The following is a 23,541-nucleotide window of genomic DNA, read 5'->3' as shown; positions in this document are numbered from 1 at the left end:
TCAAGTACTTTGGCTACCTAAGGAGAAAGAAGAAGGACTCCCTGGAGAAGAGCCTCATGCTGGGAACGATGGAGGGCAAAAGAAGAAGAAGGGGACGGCAGAGAAGGAGGTGGCTGGATGGAGTCAGCGAAGCAGTCGGCATGAGCTTCAATGGACTCCGGGGGATGGCAGAGGACAGGAAGGCCTGGAGGAACATGGTCCATGGGGTTGCGATGGGTCAGACACGACTTCGCAACTAACAACAAAAATTGGAGTGATCATGCAGTTGAGTGTTACTTCAGCTTGGCCCCTTTGAGATGGATGGACTTCAACTCCCAGAATTCTGGGCATTGAAGTCCACCCACCTCCAAGTCAGTATAAATCTTGTTCATGGGAACTTTTGAACCCAGGGCAGCCGGTTTGTTTAGGATCCAAGCAGAATAAGGGAGGTTGTGTGAATGGAGGCTGGGAATACCATACCAGTAACATGCCAGGAGGTAGCAAAGCGGGCCTTGGGTTTTTCCCATTCTTATCCTTCTGCGAAACGGAATAGCAGGTCGTTTCGTGCCCTAGAGCAGTGTTTCTCAACCTTGGCAACTTGAAGATGTCCGGACTTCAACTCCCAGAATTCCCCAGCCAGCGAATGCTGGCTGGGGAATTCTGGGAGTTGAAGTCCGGACATCTTCAAGTTGCCAAGGTTGAGAAACACTGCCCTAGAGGAGGGGTGGGTATTGGGCTGCCAGATCTCCCGCTTCCAAGCCAAGTTTCCTTCCCACGGGATACGTAGCCAAATAGCTGCCAGAAATTCCTTTCTCGGTACAGGAGGCGAATGTTTGCTATCTTAGGTCTAGTGTGCTTGGGTGCAGAAGGGAAGGGAGGGAGCCCTGGCTGGGATCCTTCACAGAATAACAGAGTGGGACCTTGGAGGTCTTCTAGTCCAGCCCCCTGCTCAAGCAGGAGATTCTATACCATTTCAGACAAATTTCTTCTTAAAAACCTCCAGTGTTGGAGCACGCGCTGCTTCTTGTGGCAAGCTGTTCCACTGGTTAATTGTCCTCCCTGTCGGGAAATTTCTCCTCAGTTCTAAGTTGCTTCTCTCCTTGATTAGTTTCCCCCCATTGCTTCTTGTCCTGCCCTCAGGTGCCTTGGAGAATAGCTTGACTCCCTCTTCTTTGTGGCAGAACCTGAGATATTGGAAGACTGCTATCATGTCTCCCCTAGTCCTTCTTTTCATTAAACTAGACATGTTATTCTGTCCATCCATGGTCCACACAGATTTCTTTCCTTTTCTCCTTCCTTCCTTCCTTCCTTCCTTCCTTCCTTCCTTCCTTCCTTCCTTCCTTCCTTCCTTTCCTTCCTTCCTTTCTCTTTCTTTCTCTTTTTTTCATTTTTTCTTTCTTCCCCTTCTTTCTTTTCTTTCTTTCTTTCGCTCAATTGTGGTCTTTTCCTCTCTATCTATCCCACCTGTTCCTCTTGTCTTCTCTCAGCCCAAATTTCAGAAGGAAGCTGTTCCACTGGTTAATTGTCCTCACTGTCAGGAAATTCCTCCTCAGTTCTAAGTTGCTTCTCTCCTTGATTAGTTTCCACCCATTGCTTCTTGTTCTGCCCTCAGGTGCTTTGGAGAGTAGCTTGACTCTCTCTTCTTTGTGGCAACCCCTGAGATATTGGAAGGCTGCTATCGTGTCTCCCCTGGTCCTTCTTTTCATTAAACTAGACATGCCCAGTTCCTGCAACCGTTCTTCATATGTTTTAGCTTCCAGTCCTCTGATTATCTTTCTTGCTCTTCTCTGGGCTCTTTTTAGAATCTCCACATTTTTAAAAATATCATGGCCACTTTGGGTAAGTTTCAGGCCCGTGGCAGAGACTGGGCGAGGCCTGCAAAAAACTTGGTGCGACCAGGCAAAGGGGAACGGTGGGAGTTTCCCCACCCCTTCAGGGGAGAGCCGGCTCTGGGTCAGGGGGCTGAGAAAGGAGCCCTTGGCCTTGTCTGCTGCGCCATTGCTGTTCCCAGAGGGATGCGGTGGAGAACAGAAGTTGGGCTTTCCTCTTCTCTGTAGCCTCTGATGAGAGCCAACTCGCTTCTGAGCCCCTGTTGTCTTTCTTTCGTTGGCTTCTCCCGATGCAACAGATCTGGCCCTCAACGACCTTACAGTCCCTGGCTGAAGGATCACAATTCTTTCTCTCTCTCTGCCTCCCTTTCCTTTTTTCCCCCTTCCTTCCTTCCTTCCTTCCTTCCTTCCTTCCTTCCTTCCTTCCTTCCTTCCTTTTTCTTTCCATCTTACCTTCCTTTTCCCTTTTTCCTTCCTTCTTTTCTTCCTTTTCTTTCTTTCCATTCCTCCTTTCCCTCTTCCCCCTTCCTTCCTTCCTTCCCTCCCTTTCCATTCTTTCCTTCCTCTCTCCCTCCTGCTTCCCTTTTCTTTCCATCTTGCCTTCCTCTTCCCTTTTTTCTTCCTTTTCTTTCTTTCTATTCCTCCTTTCCCTCTTCCCTTTTCCTTCCCTCCCTTTTTTCCATTCTTGCCTCCCTCTTCCCCTTTTCCTTCCTTCTTTCCTTCCTTCTCCTCCCTCCCTTTTCTTTCCATTCTTTCCTTCCTCTCCCTCCCGCTTCCCTTTTACTCCCTTTTCTTTCTTTCCATTCCTCCCTTCCCTTCTTTTCTTTTCCTTCCTTCTTTCTTTTCTTCCTCCTCCCTCCCTTAATTTCTTTTTTCTTAAAATTCCTTGCTCCTTCCTTCTTTCCTTCTCTCTTTTTCATTTTTTTCTTTTCTTCCTCTCTCCCTCCCATTCCCTTCCTTCCTTTCTACTTTCTTCCCTTTTCTTTCTTTCTTTCTTTCTTTCTTTCTTTCTTTCTTTCTTTCTTTCTTTCTTTCTTTCTTTCTTTCCTTCCTTCCTTCCTTCCTTCCTCCCTTTTTGCTTCACCTTTATTTATTTCTAAATGTTCTCCCCTTGGGAAGAATAAAAACCGCTGCAGAAAATTACACAGACTTCCTTCTGAGATATTCTCGGACCCTTTGGAGAAGACAGGTGACCTTATTGTGTTGCACACCTGAACAATCTCAGGGCAATTATAGGGGCCTCCCTGGACACCTCCCCCCCCCACCCTATGCAAAGTCTTCCCAGGTGGTGCTGGAAAGGTGCCTTTGGTCTGCAAACCTGACCATCCCGATATGTTGCAGAGTGACCATCCTACCTGGTCTCTCTCTCCAGATGCCCTGGACTACATCTCCCAGAATTCCAAGCATTTCCCTGGACCCACCGGGCATCCTGAGAGTTGCTGTCTGAAACATTTGCAGGACAGAACTCTGAGAAAGCTGTTTCTCCTGCCTCCCCAAAAACTCCATGTGTGTGTATGTGTGTTTCTCACTGCTGGGGAAGCAGGCGCAGCCTTCGCATGTGCAGAGGCATTTCTCCTTCCAATTGCTCCTGAGAACTCAGCCCCCCCCTTACAATGTGTGAAGTCAGACCAAGGAGAACAATGCCTCTAGAATTTAGCGGGGTGCGGAGCTCCCCAAAACGGGGTCTTTTGTGCAGCCAAGGGAGGACGGGAACAAAGGCTGTCTTTCTGGGGCGTTTGATGGCCCAGATGGTGACATTTTACTGCCTCTGTTTCTGCAAGCCTTCAAAGGACACAGATGCCCTATAAAACCAGGGGGGAGGAGGGAGGAGGGGGAGGCCCTGCCATTTGCGAAGGCCTGGGGGGGCTTTGTTGGCCATTTGCCCAGCCCCCCTATAAATCCATCTGCACCCCTAATGGCTCCCTCCCCAGAGAGGGCTGTTGCTATTCAGCCTTTCTTTGCATTGGGGGGGGGGGGAGCCTGGAGCCTTCTGTGTCCTTCCCCCCCAGGCACCCAGGGAGATTTCCAAGCAGGATGCTGAGATAATCCCTTTTCTGCTTCCTGGCTGACACCCTGGAAAGAGAGGTTCAGGGCAGAATTAAATACTTGGAAAACAGAATATAACAGAGTAGGAAGGGACCTTGGAGGTCTTCTAGTCCAATCCCCTGCTCTAACAGGAGACCCTAGACCATTTCAGACAAATGGTTATCCAATCTCTTCTAAAAAAAAACCTCCAGTGTTGGAGCAGCCTCAACATCTGGAGGGAAGCTGTTTCCACGGATTAATTGTTCTAACTGTCAGGAAATTTCTCCTTAATTCCAGGTGGCTTCTCTCTTGGATTAGTTTTCACCCATTGCTTCTTGTCCTGCCTTCAAGTCTTCTCCAGAACAGCTTGACTCCTCTCTCCACTGAGACATTGGAAGACTGCTATCATGTCTCCCCTGGTTCTTCTTTTCATTAAACTAGACATCCCCAGTTCCTGCTACCGTTCTTCATATGTTTGAGCCTCCAGTCCCCTAATCCTCTTTGTTGCTCTTCTCTGTACTCTTTCCAGAGTCTCCACATCTTTTCTACATCACAGCAACCAAAACTGGATGCTGTATTCCAAGTGTGGCCTTACCAAGGCCTTATAAATCATTCCTAAATAAAATGAAATGATAAATCGTTACTAAATTAAAAAAAAAACACTGTGAAGGGAAATTGATCCTTGGGGTTTTTTTTTTATTCGATCCTTCCAACAACCCAGACAAGTAGGCCAAGGCAGAATTAGGATTTGAACTTCTGACCTTGTCTTTTCTTCTTTCAAATGATGCTAGTGTAGGAAGTTATCACCCAGCCCTCTCCCAGAAAAAATGAAATACCCTAGGAAATATTGAAAGGGCTGAATATTTCTCTGGATGTGAAAAAGGAAGAAACATGTTTTAAAAGACAGAATAGCTGCCTGCAGCTTCCTGCCCATCCCCCCCCTTTGTCAATGAGCCATTAAAGCCTGAGCTAGTCCACTTTACATAACAAAGAGTTCTCCCCTTCAGCTCCCCAGAGTGATGGGATTAAGGCATGATAATATTGGCCCTTTACCCAACTCGCCACATGGCATCTGAGAACTCAACCAAACCTGGATACAAAACACAGTCTACAGAGTTGCCCCTGCATGGCCCCATGGGAGTCTGACAACCAATCAGAATACAAGCTCAAGATCAAAGGCCAGAGAGGGCATAAAACCAGGGACTCAGCTTCGCTTCTTCCCTTCCCTTCTCTTCTTCTCCACCAACATTGAAGCATGTGATCACCTTTTCTGTTCAGGGCTCAAGCCGTTTGGTCCTGTCCTCCATTAAACCATCTTAGCAATAGCAATAGCAGTTAGACTTATATACCGCTTCATAGGGCTTTCAGCCCTCTCTAAGCTGTTTACAGAGTCAGCATATTTGCCCCCAACAACAATCCGGGTCCTCATTTCACCCACCTCGGAAGGATGGAAGGCTGAGTCAACCTTGAGCCGGTGAGATTTGAACAGCCGAACTGCAGATCTGCAGTCAGCTGAAGTAGCCTGCAGTGCTGCATTTAACCACTGCACCACCTCGGCTCTTTCCAAGCAAGCAGCCTCCATGTCTCCAGTGTCTTTTTCCCCATTTGGAGCCGAACCCAGAAGGACATTTTTTCCAACACTAGGACACATCCATAGCATTCGGTGGGTTTTTTCCCAGAGGAATTCTGCTTTTGGGGGGGAGAAGAGAGAGCTCAGCCACAAAGCCAAAAATGTGGAGGAAGAAAAAGGTGGCTTTTGTGTTAAAAAGGAAAAAAAAGAAAAGAAGTAAAGGTGACTTATTGAAGTAAAATTGTGACATGACCACGATTGAGTCCAACATTTCTCTTGCTAAGCGAGACAAGGTTTTAAGTGAGTTTCTGGGACTTCAAAACTCCCAGAATTCCCTGGCTGGGGAATTGAAGTCCACAAGTCTTAAAAAGTTCCCAAGTTTGGACACCCCTGGGTTACGTGAATCACTGCAGTTGCTAACTTAGTAACCCGGTTGTTAAGTGAATCCGGCTTCCCCATTGACGACTTGTCAAAAGGTCACAGAAGCTGATCACATGACCTTGGGACACTGCAACCATCATAAACATGAGTCAGTTGCCAAGCATCTGAATTTTGATGACGTGGTCACAGGGATGCCGCAATGGTTGTAAGTGTGGAAAATGGTTACAAGCCCCCTTTTTTAGTAGCGTTGTAACTCCAAACAACGGTCACTAAACGAATGGAGGACTATAAAGGGGTTTACCGATTCTTGCCTGCCATGCCAAAGTTGGCTCCGTGCTGCCATCTGGTGGAAACCTCTTGCTAAGGAAATATCATATTGCCCTACTATATTTTTGTGGTGAGGGTTCTGGATTATCGGTGCATTTCATGCTCCCTGCAGTTTGTTGCTGGGGAAACTGATGATCTCCCACATTCAAGATTCAGCGATCATCTCGGGCCTTGTGGGAACGTTTCTGCCACTTGCACAATGGTTACTGAATTATTTAAACTTCCCACCAGCACACCTTTCTAGTAAAGGCCGAACGGGGCAGGGGGTTGGACTAGAAGCCCTCCGTATCCTATTCCAGCAACCACCCCCAACCTTTGGGACAGCAGGGACTAGTTCCGTGGAGAAAGACATTTCCACAGACCTGGGTGGGGGGTGGTTTTGTGGGCTGCCTTCATCCTGGGGCTTTGCTTGTTGGTGCCGGCCCAGTTGCTAACATGCTGCAGCCTTGTGCCCATCCATAACCTAAAGGTTATGGAACCTGCTCTGTTCCGTCCCATCCTCTGTTCTGTTCTGTTCCATCCCGAATTCTATTGTATTCTGTTGTATAAAATGTTTCAACTCCTACCCACAAAATGATGCGAACAACTAGACACAAGGACAGTTTTTCCCCAAGCGCCATCACTCTGCTAAACAATTAATGTCCTCACCACTGTCAAACCATTCACTAAGTCTGCATTACCATTACTATTAATCTCATTCTTCCTATCCCCCATCTCCTCCCGCTTATGACTGTATGACTGTAACTTTGTTGCTTGTATCCTTACGATTTATATTGATATTGTTTCCTCGTATGATTTGATTGCTTATTTGCACCCTATGACTATCACTAAGTGCTGTACCTTATGATTTGTGATGAGTGTATCTTTATTTTTATGTCCACTGAGAGCATCTGCACCAAAGACAAATTCCTTGTGTCTCCAATCAGACTTGGCCAATAAAGAATTCTATTCCTATTCCTATTCTATTCTTCATTCCAATATTTATTCTATTCTATTTCTATTCCTATTTCTATTCCTATTCCTGTTCCTTTTTTATTCCTCATTCCAATATTTATTCTGTTCTGTTCTGTTCTGTTCTGTTCTATTCTATTCTATTCTATTCTATTCTATTCTATTCTATTCTATTCTATCCTATCCTATCCTATCCTATCCTATTTCTCTGTGCAGCTACTGTTTTAGTTGAAATATATAGCTTGTTATACAGATTGTGTGTGTGTGTGTGTGTGTGTGTGTGTGTGAAAAATAGCACTCTACTAATACAACTTTCAATGCCTGTAATTTGAATATTTTAAAAATAGTTAACTTTTAAAACAGCAACTGGTGTCATGATGACTCAGAATCCATTGTCCTGAGTCAAACATAAGTTGGGGGTGTTTCGGCCTTGCTGGCTTCCTCTAATGCAGTGTTTCTCAACCTTGGTCACCTGAAAACGCGTGGACTTCAACTCCCAGGATTCCCCAGCCAGCTCTCCCTCGCTATTAATAATATTATAGAGGCAGTCCTTGACTTACAGCAATCCGCATAGTGGTCGTTTGAAGAGCCCTGAAAAAAAGTGGCTTTCTTTTCACACTTATGATGACTGTAGCACCCCCATGATCACCTGATTTACATTCAGATACTTGACAACTGGCTTACATTTATGATGGTTGCAGGGTTCCCCCCCCTCCCCCCCCCCCCGGGGGCCATGCGATTCCCTCTTGTGACCTTCCGGCAAGCCAAGTCAAGGGCAAAACCAGTTTCACTTAACAACCACGTTACTAATTTAAAAAACGCCTGCGATTCACTTAACAAACGTGGCAAGAAAATGGAACAAAAACTCACTTCGCAAGTTTCTCTCTTAGCAACAGAAATTTTAGGCTCAGCTGTGGTCATAGGTTGAGGACCACCTGTAGAATATTAGTATATTATAGTGTAATATTAGAGCAAAAGGGTCTGGCCTGCCCTGATGCCAGGGGAGATGCCTCAGTCAGAGTACAATGATTGGGGAAATTTGGCTGACCAACAAAACTGATGTTTGATTCGAACCCTCCCAGCTCCAGGCTGACTTTGGGGCTGTGTTCAATCAACACACTGAACCACATCAGGAAAAGAGTTAAGGAGACATGTTCACACAACATGCTCGGCTTGGCTTATCTTTTGGTGGTTGTGGTGGCTTAGTGTGTGCCGGGCAAACCCAGCCGGTTGAAATAATGCAAGGCTCTCTATCTCATGCAAATCTTGCAAATGGGCTAATGCAATTTTACTGGGCTGTGGGTGGGTTGTGTGAATGCAACCATCGGCTTGTGAGTCCAATGCCAGGGTGCTGTTTTCCGCTGGGGCTGTCCTCCTGCTGTTGCCACACCCCACCTAGCAACGGCTGCCTTACAAAGAGTTGGTGTGTGTACAAAACAGCGGCTCCTTCCCCTGGAGACCAGGAGAGCCTTTCACAGGGAGCAAAGCTTCAAGTGATCTGGCAAGCATCCAGACAGTTGCCAAGCTCAACACCTTCCCTCTGGCTGCCAGGAACTCAGGAGATGGGTGTGTGCTGTGTGTGAATCAGGAGCGCCATCTGCTGGCCTGTCCCGAAATAACACCACTTGTTTCTCAAGGGGTTTTCTCCGCTCCTCTTAGTAAGCAGGCAAGGGAAAGGAGAGGAGGAAGGAAGGAGAAGAAAGAGAAGAAAGGGGGGTAGGAAGGAGGGAGGGAAGCAAGGAGGGAAGAAAGGAGGGAAGGAAGGAGAGAAGGAGAGAAGAAAGGAGGGAAGGAAGAAGGGAAGGAAGGAGGGAATGTAGGAGAGAAGGAAGGGGGGAAGGAAGGAGGAAAGGAAGGGGGAAAAGAAGGAGAGAAGGAGAAAAGAAAGGAGGGAAGGAAGGAGGGAAGGAGAGAAGGAGGGAGGGAAGGAAGGGGAGTAGGAGAGAAGAAACAAGGGAAGGAAAGAGGGAGGGAGGGAAGAAGTAGGACCGTTGTAAGATAAGATGGATCTATGGGATGATAAAAAAGCAATCTTCAAGTATTTTGTCAACAGTAGGGAAAAATTGTTATAAATACATATTATTAATAACAGTTATGAGATCATATAATTGTGAATGTATATATGAAATTGTTAAAATAAAATAAAATAAAAAATAGTAAGCAGGCAACTATCGAGTCAGTTCACACAGCATCTTTAAGAGGGGAAGGTCTAGGGATAGATGCTACATATGGGGTGGATCCAGAAAAGACATTAATTCAAGAACTGGGATAAGAATAATGGATGAATGCAGGAATATACTAACCACAGTCTGAGCTAAACCGTTAAGAGAGGCAGGGAAAGATATTTTCCTACCCAGGATAGTTCAAATAATGGCTTGAGGGAACTCTATTAGGCCCACCACATTTTTGCTTCCATCAGGAGGAGGAGAGGAGGAGGAGGAGGAGGAGGAGAAGGAGAAGGAGAAGGAGAAGAAGAAGAAGATCTGGATTAGATCTCGCACCGTGTTTCTCAAATTTGGCAACTGTAAGATATATGGACTTCAATTCCCAGGATAAGGACCCAGATTGTTGGGGGACAATATGCTGACTCTGTAAACTGTTTAGAGAGGGCTTTAAAGCACTGCGAAGCGGTATATAAGTCTAAGTGCTGTTGCTATTCCCGCCTAGCCAATGCACGGCCTGGAGAATCCTGGCAGTTGAAATCCACCCATCTTAAAAAGTGTTCAACTTTGAGCAAACCTGATCTAGCCGCTGCATTTCCTCAGGAAGCCCATCTTCATTATGGTTTCTGTAGTTGGCCAAGCATATGAACTCTTGCTAATTTGATGAACGTAGAAAATGGTCGAATTGAATAAAACAGATTCAGGGTATTGCAGAAAGTCTCCCAGGAGTTAAAAGCAAAACAAAATGAATCTCTGCAGTGATCTCAATTGACTTCGCTTGACGGAAGGTTGCAAGAGTTGATGATCCTGGGACACTGCAACCGTCATAAATACGAATCCGTTGCCAAGCGTTTGAATTTTGATCACGCAACTATGGGGATGCTGCCACGCTCCTGTGTGAATACAGCCCTAAATCACTCTTTCGAAATGCTGTTGTAACTCTTTGAACCGTCACTAAATGAACTGTTGTTAAGTCGAGGACTACCTGTATATTTCCCTAGATCAGGATTTCTCAACTTGAACAACTTTTAAGATAGGTAGACTTCGGCTCCCAGAATTCCCTAGCTGGCAAGACCATTGCTGAGAATTCTGGGAGTTGAAGTCCAGCTATCTGGAAGAGACTCCCAGATTTCAAAGGGATTTTATTTGTTAATACAATCATTATAATAAATCTTATTTTAATCTTATATTTTATTTTAGTGGAATAATGATTATAGACAATGCCCCGAGATTAATTATCTTCAAAGGGAGGAAGGGATCATCTAATTACTTCTGAAGAAACCTGCACGAATTTGCTGTTGTAAACTAGAGTAAACTAGTTTCTTGGTAAACCAGTGTTTTGTTTCCTAGTATAATTTGACTGCTTATTAGTAACCTATGACTATCACTTAAGTGTTGTATCGTATGATTTTTGATGAATGTATTCTATTTTATTTTTCTTTATGTACATGGAGAGCATATGCAACAAATTCCTTGTGTGTCCAATCACGCTTGGCCAATAAAGAATTCTATTCTATTCTTTTTATTCTATTCTGTTGTTCTATTCCTCTAATTCTATTGTATTGTATTCCTAATCCTTATTCTAATTCTATTCCTTACTCTATTCTATTCTGTTTTATTCCTAATCCTTATTCTATTCCATTCTAATTCTATTCCTTACTGTATTCTATTCTATTCTGTTTTATTCCTAATCCTTATTCTATTCCATTCTAATTCTATTCCTTACTGTATTCTATTCTGTTCTGTTTTATTCCTAATCCTTATTCTATTCCAATTCTATCCCTTACTGTATTCTATTCTATTCTGTTTTATTCCTAATCCTTATTCTATTCCATTCTAATTCTATCCCTTACTGTATTCTATTCTATTGTTTTATTCCTAATCCTTATTCTATTCCATTCTAATTCTATTCCTTACTGTATTCTATTCTGTTTTATTCCTAATCCTTATTCTATTCCATTCTAATTCTATTCCTTACTGTATTCTATTCTGTTTTATTCCTAATCCTTATTCTATTCCATTCTAATTCTATTCCGTACTGTATTCTATTCTATTCTGTTTTATTCCTAATCCTTATTCTACTCCATTCTAATTCTATTCCTTACTGTATTCTATTCTGTTCTGTTTTATTCCTAATCCTTATTCTCTTCTCAACCTCAGCTAAAACTTGTGGACTTCAACTCCCAGAATCCCCCAGCCAGTGCAGCTGGCTGAGGAATTCTGGGAATTGAAGTCCACATAGTTTCAAGGGACCAAGGTTGACAATTTACTAATCCTTATTGATGGAATTGCTGAGTTTTCCTATCTCTCCACCAAAAGGCCTTCCCTGGCCACACAGGGGCAGAGAGACACCCCACGGGCCCGCGGACCCTGGCGGGGAGCAGCCCTGAGGCGGAGCCATTGCCAATGTGGCAAGCCTTTGCGCGCGCCGACTGCCTTCCCCACAGTTTCCCCGGCGCGGCCTCTGCACCAGGGACTTTATTTATGACTCCAACCCCGGGGGAATTAAAAACAACAACAGCAGCTAAAGGCCGTGGTACAAAGGCGCTTAGTGTGTGTGTGTGGGGGGGCGCCCCTTAATGGCGGCTCCTTTTGAAATTCTACCCATCTTCCCTTTTCCCCTTCCCGGGGCCCCTCTCTCTCAGGGGAATTGCCTCCCCCTGTGGGATTGGCTGGAAGGTTTGGAAAGACAGCCATTGGGGGCGCATGACGTCACCCATAGAGGCTCCCATTGGTCCGAGACGGCAGATTTCACCCAGCAACAGCGCGCAAAAAACCGCCTCGTTTTCCCGCCTGAAACGAACCAGCGGAAATGGCGCCTCAGCCGTCGCTGCAGTCGCGTGTAGCCGAGCCAGGGGCGTCCCTGGTGGGCTTCGTTGCCCGCTGCCAGAGTCGTTTCCTCGAGGCAGCAGCTGAAATGGAGGGTAAAATAGAGTGGGAGATAAGAGCTCTCCGACTGCCCGGGGAGACGAACGTGTCTTCTTGGAAGTTGGCGTGTTGGCCGCTTCACACGACGCCGGGAAAACGAGAAAGCGGGGCGTTTGGCCTCTAGCCGAATCTCGCTCCTCAGAGTCGGTTCGGAAGCCCTTCGTCAGGGTGGCCCGCACAATTTATTTATATATCAAAATTGGGGACTGCTCCAATTATTCCTCACAGAGGGACAATCCTTTGGGAGGCCCAACTAAGAGAAAATTTGCAAGGCAAGGACCTTTTTGGGCCTGCAGATTTTTGTAGCTGAAAATTTGGACATTATCAGTCACCCAGGTCATGGTTGCCCCAAACAAAGGTGCTTTTTCAGGAGGCAACTGGACTTTGCTTTTTTGCCCCCCTTTTGAAGACGTTTTGCTCCTCATCCAAGAAGCTTCTTCAGCTCTGACTGGATGGAGGGGAATGGATGGATTTATATTCCTTGCAGACAGCTGATCACTTGAATCCTTTTGGAGAGTCCTTGAGGCTCCTCGGAGGTCTGTCTGTGTCCTCGGGGTCATCCGAGTGGGGCTCCTGGTTCCTGTAGTCTGCAATTTTTCCTTTGGAAATCCATTCTTACTCCCACACCATTCCAAGGGTCTTCATCCCAAATTGTATAGCTAAAAGTCTGTAGAGATTCTCGGGCATCCAGGTCACCGTTGTCCCAAAGGTGCTTTTTCAGGAGGCAACTGGGCTTTCTAGTTTTTCTTTGAAGACCTGTTGCTTTTCATCCAAGAAGCTTCTTCATCTCTGGCTGGCTGGCTGATCCTTCCATTCCCCACCATCCAGCCAGAGCTGAAGAAGCTTCTTGGATGAGAAGTGAAATGTCTTCAAAGAAAAACAAGAAAGTCCCAGGTTGCCTCCTGAAAAAAGCACCTTTGGGATAATAGGCTCAAGAGGAAAGGAAGGAGATGAAGGCCACACCTGCCACCAGCTGTGGCAGGCAGTAAAGATTGCCTTTATATATTTTTCTTTTAACATACTGTTGAAAGAAATGTCCTTCTGGGTTCAGCTCCAAGTGGGGAAAAGACACTGGAGACATGGAGGCTGCTTGGAAAGATGGTTTATTGTTGGACAGGGCCACATGGCTTGAGCCCTGAGCAGAAAAGGTGATCACATGCTTCAATGTTGGTGGAGAAGAAGAGAAGGGCTGAGGAAGGGGCTTGCTAGGCTTTTTATACCCTGTTTAGTCCCACCTCTCGTTTCCTGTTCCTGTGTAAGAAATGTATTCTGATTGGTTGTCAGACTCCCATGGTGCCATGCAGGGGGCTACTCTCTAGGCTGTTTTGAATACAGGTATGAGTTCTCAGATGCCATGTGGAGAGTTGAGTAATATCCCTTCCCCCTACAGCTGCAGTGGGGAAGTCTTTATTATGTAAAGTGGGCTAGCCTGGCCTTCTCAATGGCCTATTGACAAAGTGTGGATGGGCAGGAAGCTACAGGCAACTATTCTGTCTTTTAAAGCATGTTTCTTTTCACATCCAGAGAAATATTCTGCCTTTTCAATATTTCCTAGGATATTTCATTTTTCTGGGAGAGGGCTGGATGATAACTTCCCACATACATAATTGCTTAGTAAACAGTGTATTATCTGGGTCGATTTACTGATACATAATCATAATTTCCAATTTCTACCTCTATTGTCTAACCATTGATAAAACAATGGTTTTAAAAACTATTCTGATGTTTATCCTTTATCTTTAATGTCGACCTATCCATTTCTGCACAGTGTAGTGTTTTTTAAATTATGTTTTCTGTAGGTGTTTTCTCATTTTTCCAGTGTTGTGCAAATACAATTCTTGCTGCTGTCAAGACATGTAATATTAAATATACATTCCCTCTTATCATATTTTTGCAGGCAGTAAACATTGATGAGGTGGAAAGACCAGTGGGCCACATGGTACAGATAGATCAAGGTAGTTCTCAACTTAAGACCCCAATTGAGCCCAAAATGTATGTTGTTTGTTAAGTGAGTTCTGCCTCATTTTACAACTTTTTTTTGCCACATTTGCTAAGTGAATTACTGCAGTTAAATTAGTAATGTGGTTAAGTAAATTTGGTTTCCCCATTGACTTTGCTTGTCAGAAAGCTGCAAAAAGTGATCCCATGAGTCTGGGACATTACAATTGTCATAAATGTGAATAGCTTGTCAAGCATTTGAATGTAAACACATGGCGGTGGGGATGCTACAACAGTCATAAGTGTGAACAGTGGTCTTAGGTCATTTTTTTCAGTGCCGTTGTAATTTTGAAAGGCCACTAAGCGAATTGTAAGTTGAGGACTACCTGCATAAGAACCTTGGTATCTCACAGTTGCATGGGAACTCCCATGAAGATGCAAGGAAGAGCTAATAATGAAGTGCCACAAAGGATGTGAAAGGTCCCTCAAAGGAAAATAACATCCCAGTATGACCAAAGGAACAGAAAGGTTCTGAAGAGCCAGCTCAATTGGAAAAACAAGAACCACACAACACATGTGCCCTGCCAGTCATTAACTACCAATGAAGGACATGGGAACTACCAATGTGAAGACTCAGAATCTCCTCAGATTGTATGGAGGTTTCCACCCAAGTCCAACAACCAGAGACTACATCTGGAAAGAGAGGAAAGAGACGGTGGGGTGTCAAAGCTACTGTGCTGGATGAAACACAGAATATCCAGGAGTAGATCACTATGATGGTACCCAAAGATGAGCTGTGAATTTATTTCTATTTATTCTATTTATTTGCAAAATTTATAGGCCGCCCAATCTCGAAGGACTCCGGGTGGCTTACAATGCAAAAATAAAGGAAAGAAAAATTTAAAAACATCACACATGCACTTGATCTGATCGGGGCTGGACCTCAACAATGAGGTCAACAGCCCCAGGCCTGCCGGAATAGCCAGGTTTTAACAGCTTTTCTGAAGGCCATGAGAGTGGGTAAGGCCCGGATCTCTGGGGGTAGCTCATTCCAAAGGGTCGGAGCAGCCACAGAGAAGGCCCTCCTCCAGGGAGCCGCCAGCCGACATTGTCTGGCTGACGGCATCTGAAGGAGGCCCACCCTATGGGATCTCACTGACCGCTGGGAGGTATGTGGCAGTAGGCGGTCTCGCAGGTACCCTGGTCCTAAGCCATATAGGGCTTTAAAGGTAATAACCAGCACCTTGAATTGCGTCCGGAGACCAATAGGAAGCCAGTGCAGCTCGCGGAGGATAGGTGTAATATGGGTGTACCTTGGTACACCCAATATCGCTCGCGCAGCTGCATTCTGGACTAGTTGCAGTCTCTGAACACTTTTCAAGGGCAGCCCCATGTAGAGCGCATTCCAGTAGTCCAGCCTTGAGGTGACAAGGGCATGAGTAACCATTTGGAGTGCCTCCCGATCCAAGTAGGGCCGCAATTGGTGCACCAGGCGAACCTGGGCAAAGGCCCCCCTGGTCACAGCTGACATGATGTTCCAATGTCAGCTGTGGATCCAGGAGGACCCCCAAATTGCGGGCCCTCTCTGAGGGGTGTAAGTTCTCACCCCCCAGGCTTAAGGATGGACTATCTGGGCTGTCCTTCGGGGGCAGCATCCCCCCGAATGCTTGAGACAGCAGCAGATAAGGAGGAAAAATCAAGCAAAGGAACTGCCATGGCAAGACAAGATGGTGCATGGGATGTACCATTGACAGATAGCTGAAGTGATTAACATTAGAAAATTATGCCAGTGAAAGGGAAGGGTGGGACTAAAAAGCACCGAGGCACTGATTGTAGCAGCACCAGAACAGGCATTGAGTCCCAATCCATAGATGCAGGGTTCTACTGTATTAGGCAGGGTGTAAGATGTAGACAGAAACAGCATACACTGAGCTCCACAACCAAGTACGGAGCATTTTGTATCCTCTGAAGTTCAGATGGCAGATTCCACAGAATTATGAAGACCACTAATTATGGAGACTTAAGATCCCATGGGACTTCCAAATCCAGAAGGTCGTACTGACTAATCAACCAGACGTGGTAATTGACAAGAACCAGAAGACAACGGTGGTCATGGATACAGCAGATCCAAGTGACAGCAGCATCATGTTAAGTATGAGAAGCTGGAAAATTACCAAGGCCTGAAGGAGGAACTAGAGCGGATGTTGAAATAAAGGCCAAAATGGTCCCAATGGAGGTAGGGAGCATTTGGAGCCGTGACTCCTAAGCTGGGAAAGGAGCTCCCAACAGATCCCAGGAACTATATTAGAGCTTTCTCTCCAGAAAAATACAGCACTAGGAAAAACTAAGATACTATGCAGAATCCTCAAACCCCTAGGTCCCAACTCCTTTTCTGCTGCACCGTCCCAGTCCCTCCCTTGAGCTCCAATTGCGGGAAGAATAGAAATGTGTAAATTTGAGAAGCTTAAAAAGATAGTGATTAAAAAGATAAGAGTGTCTAAGGGGATCAAAACAGTCCTACAGTTATTGCAAACTATAATGTACAGTATTAAGGCAGTATTAATATATAAAATTTGCATAAAAGATTGTTAAAAAATGAAAAAGGCAGCATGGTGACCACTCCTGTGGTTGAAGTCTTCCCCTTTATGACAGGCATAATGTATTTGCAACCACTACATGGACTTTTTGACATCCCCCTCCTTGGAGATGCCCAGCACAATTTGTTTTGGGTAGTCTGTATTTAACACAAAAAGGAAAGGAAAGGAATCTTCTCTAGGTATTTTTGTGGAAGTGAATTTTTTGCTTCATTCCTGGAATGGGTGGGTAACCCCCTGGCAATAGTTGCAGCTTGGCTGAGTGATAAGAGGCTCAGAACTTTTGCCTGGTGTCCCTTCTGGTATTAGCCAGAAGGGGATACAACTGGGCCTGCATCACTTGGTCAGCCAGAGGTGGAGATGCATAACTGATGAGGAGGGTGAATGAAGATTAGTTCTCCAAGCTTGTGGGTTGGTTTCGTTGCCAAGCTAGATAACATCTTCAGCGGAATTTAGATGCTGGTGTCAGTGTTGTCCTATTACATTTTCAAAGTGTTTGGAAACCAACCCACAAGCTCAGAGAATGAACCTTCACCCTCATCCTACAACTGAGGTACAGATATTTGCACTAATGCATAACTGGGTGGGAGGGAAACAGTCCTCTGGGGCATAATCCCTTCCATGACTTCATCTTAAGTCTGGGAAGGAGGTCCAAGGAGCGGGCTTGACAGCACCGTGAGACCACACAATCTTTCCTGGAGAAAGCACTGAGGAGAGCAAGGCACAAGGACTTCATGATCTCCCTAAATCTATAAATCTCTGAAAAGCATGTGGCCACCTCTCTGTGTATCACCCGAGAAGACCACAGTGTGAGATCCGAGTCCTTCAAGATCTAGATAAAATGTATTTATTTAGTAGGCTTTCATGTGGCCCATCCTGCTAGATGGTTTAAATGGTCTTTGATAAAGAGGAGTTGCAGGATCTGTCTAGAATCCATATCTACAATGGGGGAGGGAGGGGAAACCTGTTCCTAGTAACTAACTGCCCTCCCTCCTCTCTTCCTTACAGTTCTCCAGAGATCCACAACAGGAAAAGAAAAGCACACAGAAAAGAGATGGTAATGTGAACATATCCTTCTTTCCAAAGAATGCCCCCATAAGTCACAGAAATTGCTCATTTTGTCCCATTTTACTCATCCCAACTCTTCCTAGGTCCCATGGCTTGCTTCATACAGCGTACCCTGTTTCATGAACAAAACCATTGAAATATAAAAGTAATGAACCAGCAAGGATTTTCATGCAATTTATGCTACAAATGATTGATTGATTGATAGATAGGTACAAACAGGTAATGCCTTTCTGGTGCTCCTAGTTGTGGCATTGATGCCTAAGAGTTCCCCTTAGGTATTCTAGGGCAGGTGTTTTCAGACTTTTTCAGGCTGCAGAAGTATTAAAAAAAAATCCCTGGAAGCTTGAATTAGAGGCAGAGCTCAAGTGCTAGAAAATTGGCTATGCTTGAGTGAACTTGGGGTTTTTTCCCCCTCTTAGTTTCTTATGGAATCCATCAAGTTCTCATCAAATACAATTTAAAAACTCCTCTTGTAGGGCACAATCAGGCGGGCAATTGACCCTTCTAGTCCCAGCCCCTCTAGAGGGTGCTAGTTTGGAAAAAAGCCGATTGGAGAATGAACAATTGTCTTCCTTGTGAATTTCTGCAATCTATTTGAAGATAATTGAAATCACCGTTTAAAAATAAAGGGAGTTCTTTTGAACTGCAATGCAGCTGCTGACATCTAGTGGCCAATCATGTTTTTTTTTATTATTAAGTAAACCATTAATGGGTATAAATTGCTTCCCATAATTACCTGCCAGCATGTTTGGACTCTTAACTTAAAATTCCCCAGCCAGAATTCTGGCAGTTGGGTCTCGCACCTTGAAGTTGCCAAGGTTGAGAAATATTGCAGTAAAGGACAGTTAAGGCAACATTCAAACAGCATCTCCAACAATTTGTGCAAGTCATTTGTCAGGGGGAGCACTAAAAGGCAGACTGAACACATGAAAGAAATCAAGGAAAACGATACTGCCAGGATATTTAACTTTTTCCCTTTATGCTATTTCTTCGCTGCAAATCGTTCTCAGACAGCTAGTCAGCCATCCAACTTTAAAGCATGTAGCAAAGCTGGGAGATGGCTCCATCCAGGCACAATCAATTTATATAAATTGGAAATGCCACAGATTACTCCATGTCATTTGAGGCCATGATCAGTGACCCCTGAAATATGGGATCCTGGTGTTCTCAGCATTGCAAACCTGAACTATACATCTTAACTTTCCTGTATTTTTAAAACAGTCCCCTTTAATAATTTAAACAATGCAGTTAAAAAGCAAACAGATGCAAGCATTTTGCATTGATTCCTCAGTACCAAACTTACAATAACATGGTTAAAAGTGACTTAGAACATAGAGTCTAGTGAGAGTGTTAATTAAACATGTGACATGTGGAAACCAGCCCATGACAAACCTTACGCCCACAGAAGGCGTAGATTGATGTACAATTGTTTCTGCGCACGCAAAGGAGGCTTCAATCGATTGATGGCAACCGCTATGGCAAAACGCAGCAAACGAGAATTCCTTTGGTGCAGCAAAACTTTGAGCGCAGTGTTTTGAATTGACTTGGTGACCTGTAGCTAGTATATGTGTCGTGATAGCAGAAGGCGGCATTTTGTGGTCATGGTTTGCTGTGGGATTGCTCAGTAATGTCTGAACCCATTTCGGAAAGTGCTCCTCCATTCTGAAAGCCAGGCACCTATTAGTTCTGCTGATGTAATTGTCTCCGCAATTACAAACAAATTGGTAAATACAATGGGCTTTGGCGCTGATAGATTTTGCTTCCTTGATTGATAGTAGCGGTAGCCTCTGGGTTTGATGCACTACTTAACGCACGGCCATACTGAACTGTTGTTTCAATTAAGGTGTTTAAACATCGGGTCGGCAGGCATGCTATTTGATCCCCTTTAAATAGCAACTCAATAAATACTTTTTACTGGCAGTTGAAACTATTGGTTTTGAGTCTCTTGTTTTGCTGTGCCTGTTGATGAAGCGGCTTACCTGTATTTGTCATCCCCCTGAGAGAAGCATCTCATTTTGCACTGAGGCCACGTAAAGTTGATGCCCATTTCCTGCCTGTGAGAAAACAAGGCTCTACATGCAAATCTTTAAGTTAGAATAGTGAGTTCCTGGTCCCCAGAAGGGAAAAGAAAAATGGTTATGATAATCCTTTGGAGAATAATTTCCCAGAATCCTTGTTATTCTTGTTGCTGTCAGCATATACAACATCAGTTCCAAAAAAAATTTGGGGAAAAAATTGTAGGTTCAGTTTTAGTGGCTAGAATTTCCTCTAGACGGTTTACTTTTTCTTCTAGTAACATTTATTTTACATTTGATACAGTAAAACCTCTGAAAGTTGACTACCCAAGGGAGTGAAGGAAAGTGGTCAACATATGGAAGTGGTCAACATACAGAACAACTGTACGGATATGTTTAGTGTGATTGAAAATAACCCCATGACCGGTTGCCTCTCATCTAAAGATCCCTCTGACTAGAAGACACAATTCACTGAATTCAATGTTCTTCTTTTCCTCTGGTGAATGCCACGTGAAGTTTGGAAAAGCTGAAATTGCTGCAGGAAACCATATTCCAAGCTACTGTGGGAATAGTCCCACTTGAGGGAGCCAGAGTATCACCAATCATTTATCATTTGACTATTAGTGGCAGAAAATAAAACAATCCTCTATCACCCCTAAAAATAATGCACAGTAATGCATTATATATGCACTAATCCTAGTGATGGTGTTCACAAGACATGCCAAACATCTCAGTTGACAAGATGATCCTAAACTGGGTTAACATTTATCCATTATATGGGATACCTGCGCACATATGTTCAGAACTAGGGCATAATGTGAACTTGTTTGACTTTGTTTGAATTTTGTGGCCTAAAATTGAAGATGAAGGGCTGACAATAGACAAAGAACAATAAAAGTGTTATTTGTCTTCAACATCACTTCTTTGCCCTCATCATCATTGGCATCCTTCAGTATCGAAAGACTGGTATCATGCTCTGGAAAGTGTTCCTAAAACAGCATCTGGTGTGACTAAAAAGGCCAATTCAAGAGTGGCAATCCCTTCCACGCTGGGGCAGATACATTCTGTCGCCTGCCTGCCCCTTCCAATTTCGCTGGTTCCGGGACTGCCTCTTTGCTTCAGCCTGCTGAACAAGTGTCTCTTTGAATTGGAGAAGGCCATGCTGCGTCTTTAGCCTCCAAGCTGAACAATCAGGGGTCAAGTTTTCCCAGCTGTTAATGCCCATTCCCAAGGCCTTTTAAGTCCCTCTTGCAGATACTTTTGTATCGCAGCTGTAGTCTCCCTCTGGGGTGCTTTCCCTGCACTAATTCTCCATACAGGAGATCTTTTGGGATCCGACCATCAGCCATTCTCACGACATTCCCAAGCCAGCGTAGACGTCGCAGTTTCAATAGTATATACATGCTAGAAATTCCAGCACATTCCAAGACTGTGCTATTTGGATCTTTGTTATGCCAGGTGATGCCAAGAATAAGTTGGAGACAGCGCATATGAAAAGTTCAATTTTCTCTCCTTCCGTGTGTAAAGGGTCCAGGACTCACAGCAGTACAGGCGTGTGCTCAGGATGCAGGATCTATAGACCTGGATCTTTGTATGTTCCATCAGCTTCTTACCATGTTTCCCCAAAAATAAGACAGGGTCTTATTTTCTTTTTACACACAAAATATGGCTTGGACCTTATGAAGGGAGGGTTTATTGTTTTGGGGTTGCCGGGCGGTTGCTCTCTTGTGAGCGGGCTCCCAAAGAGGCGGGCGCAGCCTCATGGGCGAATGGCTGTGTTGCGCTGTCGCAGCAGCGCAACACAACAACCATGAAGTAACCACGCTCATGAGCAGCCACCCGGCAAACTCCCTTTCCAGCTGGGCACAGCGCCATTCACTTACCTAGGGGTATTGCCAAGCGTGAGCGCCTGTTTGCCACCGCCCAGCTCCCACAGCTTGGCACCTTCGAAATGCCAGTGAATGATGCTCTGCACGGCTGGAGAGGGGGGTTGAGCGAGTGGCTGTTCCGCTCTTGCACACGGGCCTCCCAGCCTCACAATGCCCTGGCCCAGCTCTCCCTGCAGAGCCAGGGCACCTCTGCCGCCAATGCCATCCCAGCATGGCTTTTTCGGCGGCTTCCAAACCGAGTCTTCTGGAAGTGGCCGCTCTGGGCATACGCTCTATGATTGTACGCTCTGCCGACAGCCAGCCCACTCCAACCCCACCTTAACCTTCCAAGGGAATCGCCTTTACCACAGACTTAACAGGCTGCTGTTTGCGCTGCACCCTCATGCCGCATGTGAGCTGCCCACCTTACCCCAGATGGGAGGGAGGAAGCACTCTCATTGGGTTGCTGGGTAGAGGGGCTGGTGATGTGAGAAATGTCCTCAGGCGTGTGTGGAGAGGGGGCGGGGAGCAGCCCAGCTCCACATCCCTCTGGCTGTCAGATCTGCCTCCTTCAAATTCAAGAAAGGAAACCCCCAACTCCATTGTTTTAGAGTCTTTCAGTGAAGTGATAGCATTGCAAGTAAAGCAAGATCTGAGGCTAAAAGGCATGAAATTGTACATATCAAAAGTTTACCCAAATCCCTCCCCACAACAACCCCAGGCTAAATCTCCAATCTCTAGCCCCCAAGGGAGTCATGTCGGGTGCACCTTCAGGAGGCTCATCCATCTGGTATGGAGAGTTAGCAGTTAGCAGACTTATATACCGCTTCATAGGGCTTTCAGCCCTCTCTAAGCGGTTTACAGAGTCAGCATATTGCCCCCAACAACAATCCGGGTCCTCATTTCACCCACCTCGGAAGGATGGAAGGCTGAGTCAACCCTGAGCCGGTGAGATTTGAACAGCCGAACTGCAGAACTAGCAGTCAGCTGAAGTAGCCTGCAGTACTGCACTCTAACCGCTGTGCCACCTCGGCTCTAGATGGTGAGATGGTTTACCTTGACCAAACCTAAGCAGGACCATTCAGCATGTGCAATACATGGTGAGACCAAAACTCCCTCTTCGTTCGGCGATCGATTCCCTTCCCAAATACCGAAACCCCCTCCCTCCCCGTTACTATGGCAGCCGATAGCAAGCAAAGCGATATAGAGGCTGACATCCGCTTTCTAGGAACTAATTCTGGCGAACTCTGTGCTGGGGTGACAGCGCGCATGCCCACAGAGACTGCTCTGAATGCCCACTCTGGTACACGTGCCATCAGTTCGCCGCCACCAGACTCTGGTCTATATAATATGTCTCCTTGCTGTAAATTCAGAAATGCAACAAAAGAGTCCGTCAGGTTTTTTGCCTTTGCAGGCTCCCTCAGAGTTTGTTGATTAGCTCTCTTCTTTCTCAAGGACATTGCTGAAAAAACGTCCCCAGAATTATTTAGGTTTGAAGTGCTAGACTTAGGTTTTAAACTGATTAACATCCTCTTGGGAAAAACAAACTAGAAGCGAAATGACTGTTTCTGAGCAGAAGACGTGTACTGGGAAGATTGAGAAGGCTTCATTCTAAGAAGCATGCTAGGGACTATAGACCGCTTAAAGGCCAGCAAAATTCACATGTGGGCCTTTCTACTGTGTTTCCCCCCAAATAAGACTGTGTCTTACATTAATTTTTGCTCCAAAAGATGCATTACTGTAACGCGCTCTACATGGGGCTGCTCTTGAAGAGTGTTCGAAGACTTCAGCTGGTCCAGAACGCAGCCGCGTGAGCGATTGTGGGTGCACCCAGGTACACCCACGTCACACCTATCCTCCGCAAGCTGCACTGGTTACCCATTAGTCTCCAGATTCGCTTCAAGGC

The 23,541-nt window shown here is 45.3% G+C and overlaps 1 long non-coding RNA gene across 1 annotated transcript; it reads left to right on the top strand.

The window, feature by feature from the left end:
- The first annotated feature begins 229 nt into the window (after positions 1 to 229).
- LOC148043436 (uncharacterized) lies at positions 230 to 18,431 on the top strand. Its single transcript, XR_015697968.1, has 3 exons — positions 230 to 264; positions 14,050 to 14,107; positions 17,693 to 18,431. It is a non-coding gene; the product is annotated as an uncharacterized LOC148043436 (long non-coding RNA).
- The last annotated feature ends 5,110 nt before the right edge of the window (positions 18,432 to 23,541 follow it).

The sequence above is a fragment of the Thamnophis sirtalis genome, unplaced genomic scaffold (genome assembly GCF_051295495.1).
Source record: "Thamnophis sirtalis isolate CommonGarterSnake01/CBP01778 unplaced genomic scaffold, rThaSir2_p1.2 scaffold_11, whole genome shotgun sequence".
Classification (NCBI taxonomy): Eukaryota; Metazoa; Chordata; class Lepidosauria; order Squamata; family Natricidae; genus Thamnophis; species Thamnophis sirtalis.
The sequence above is the reverse complement of the archived record's forward strand: the minus strand, read 5'-3'. Positions and strand labels throughout refer to the sequence as shown.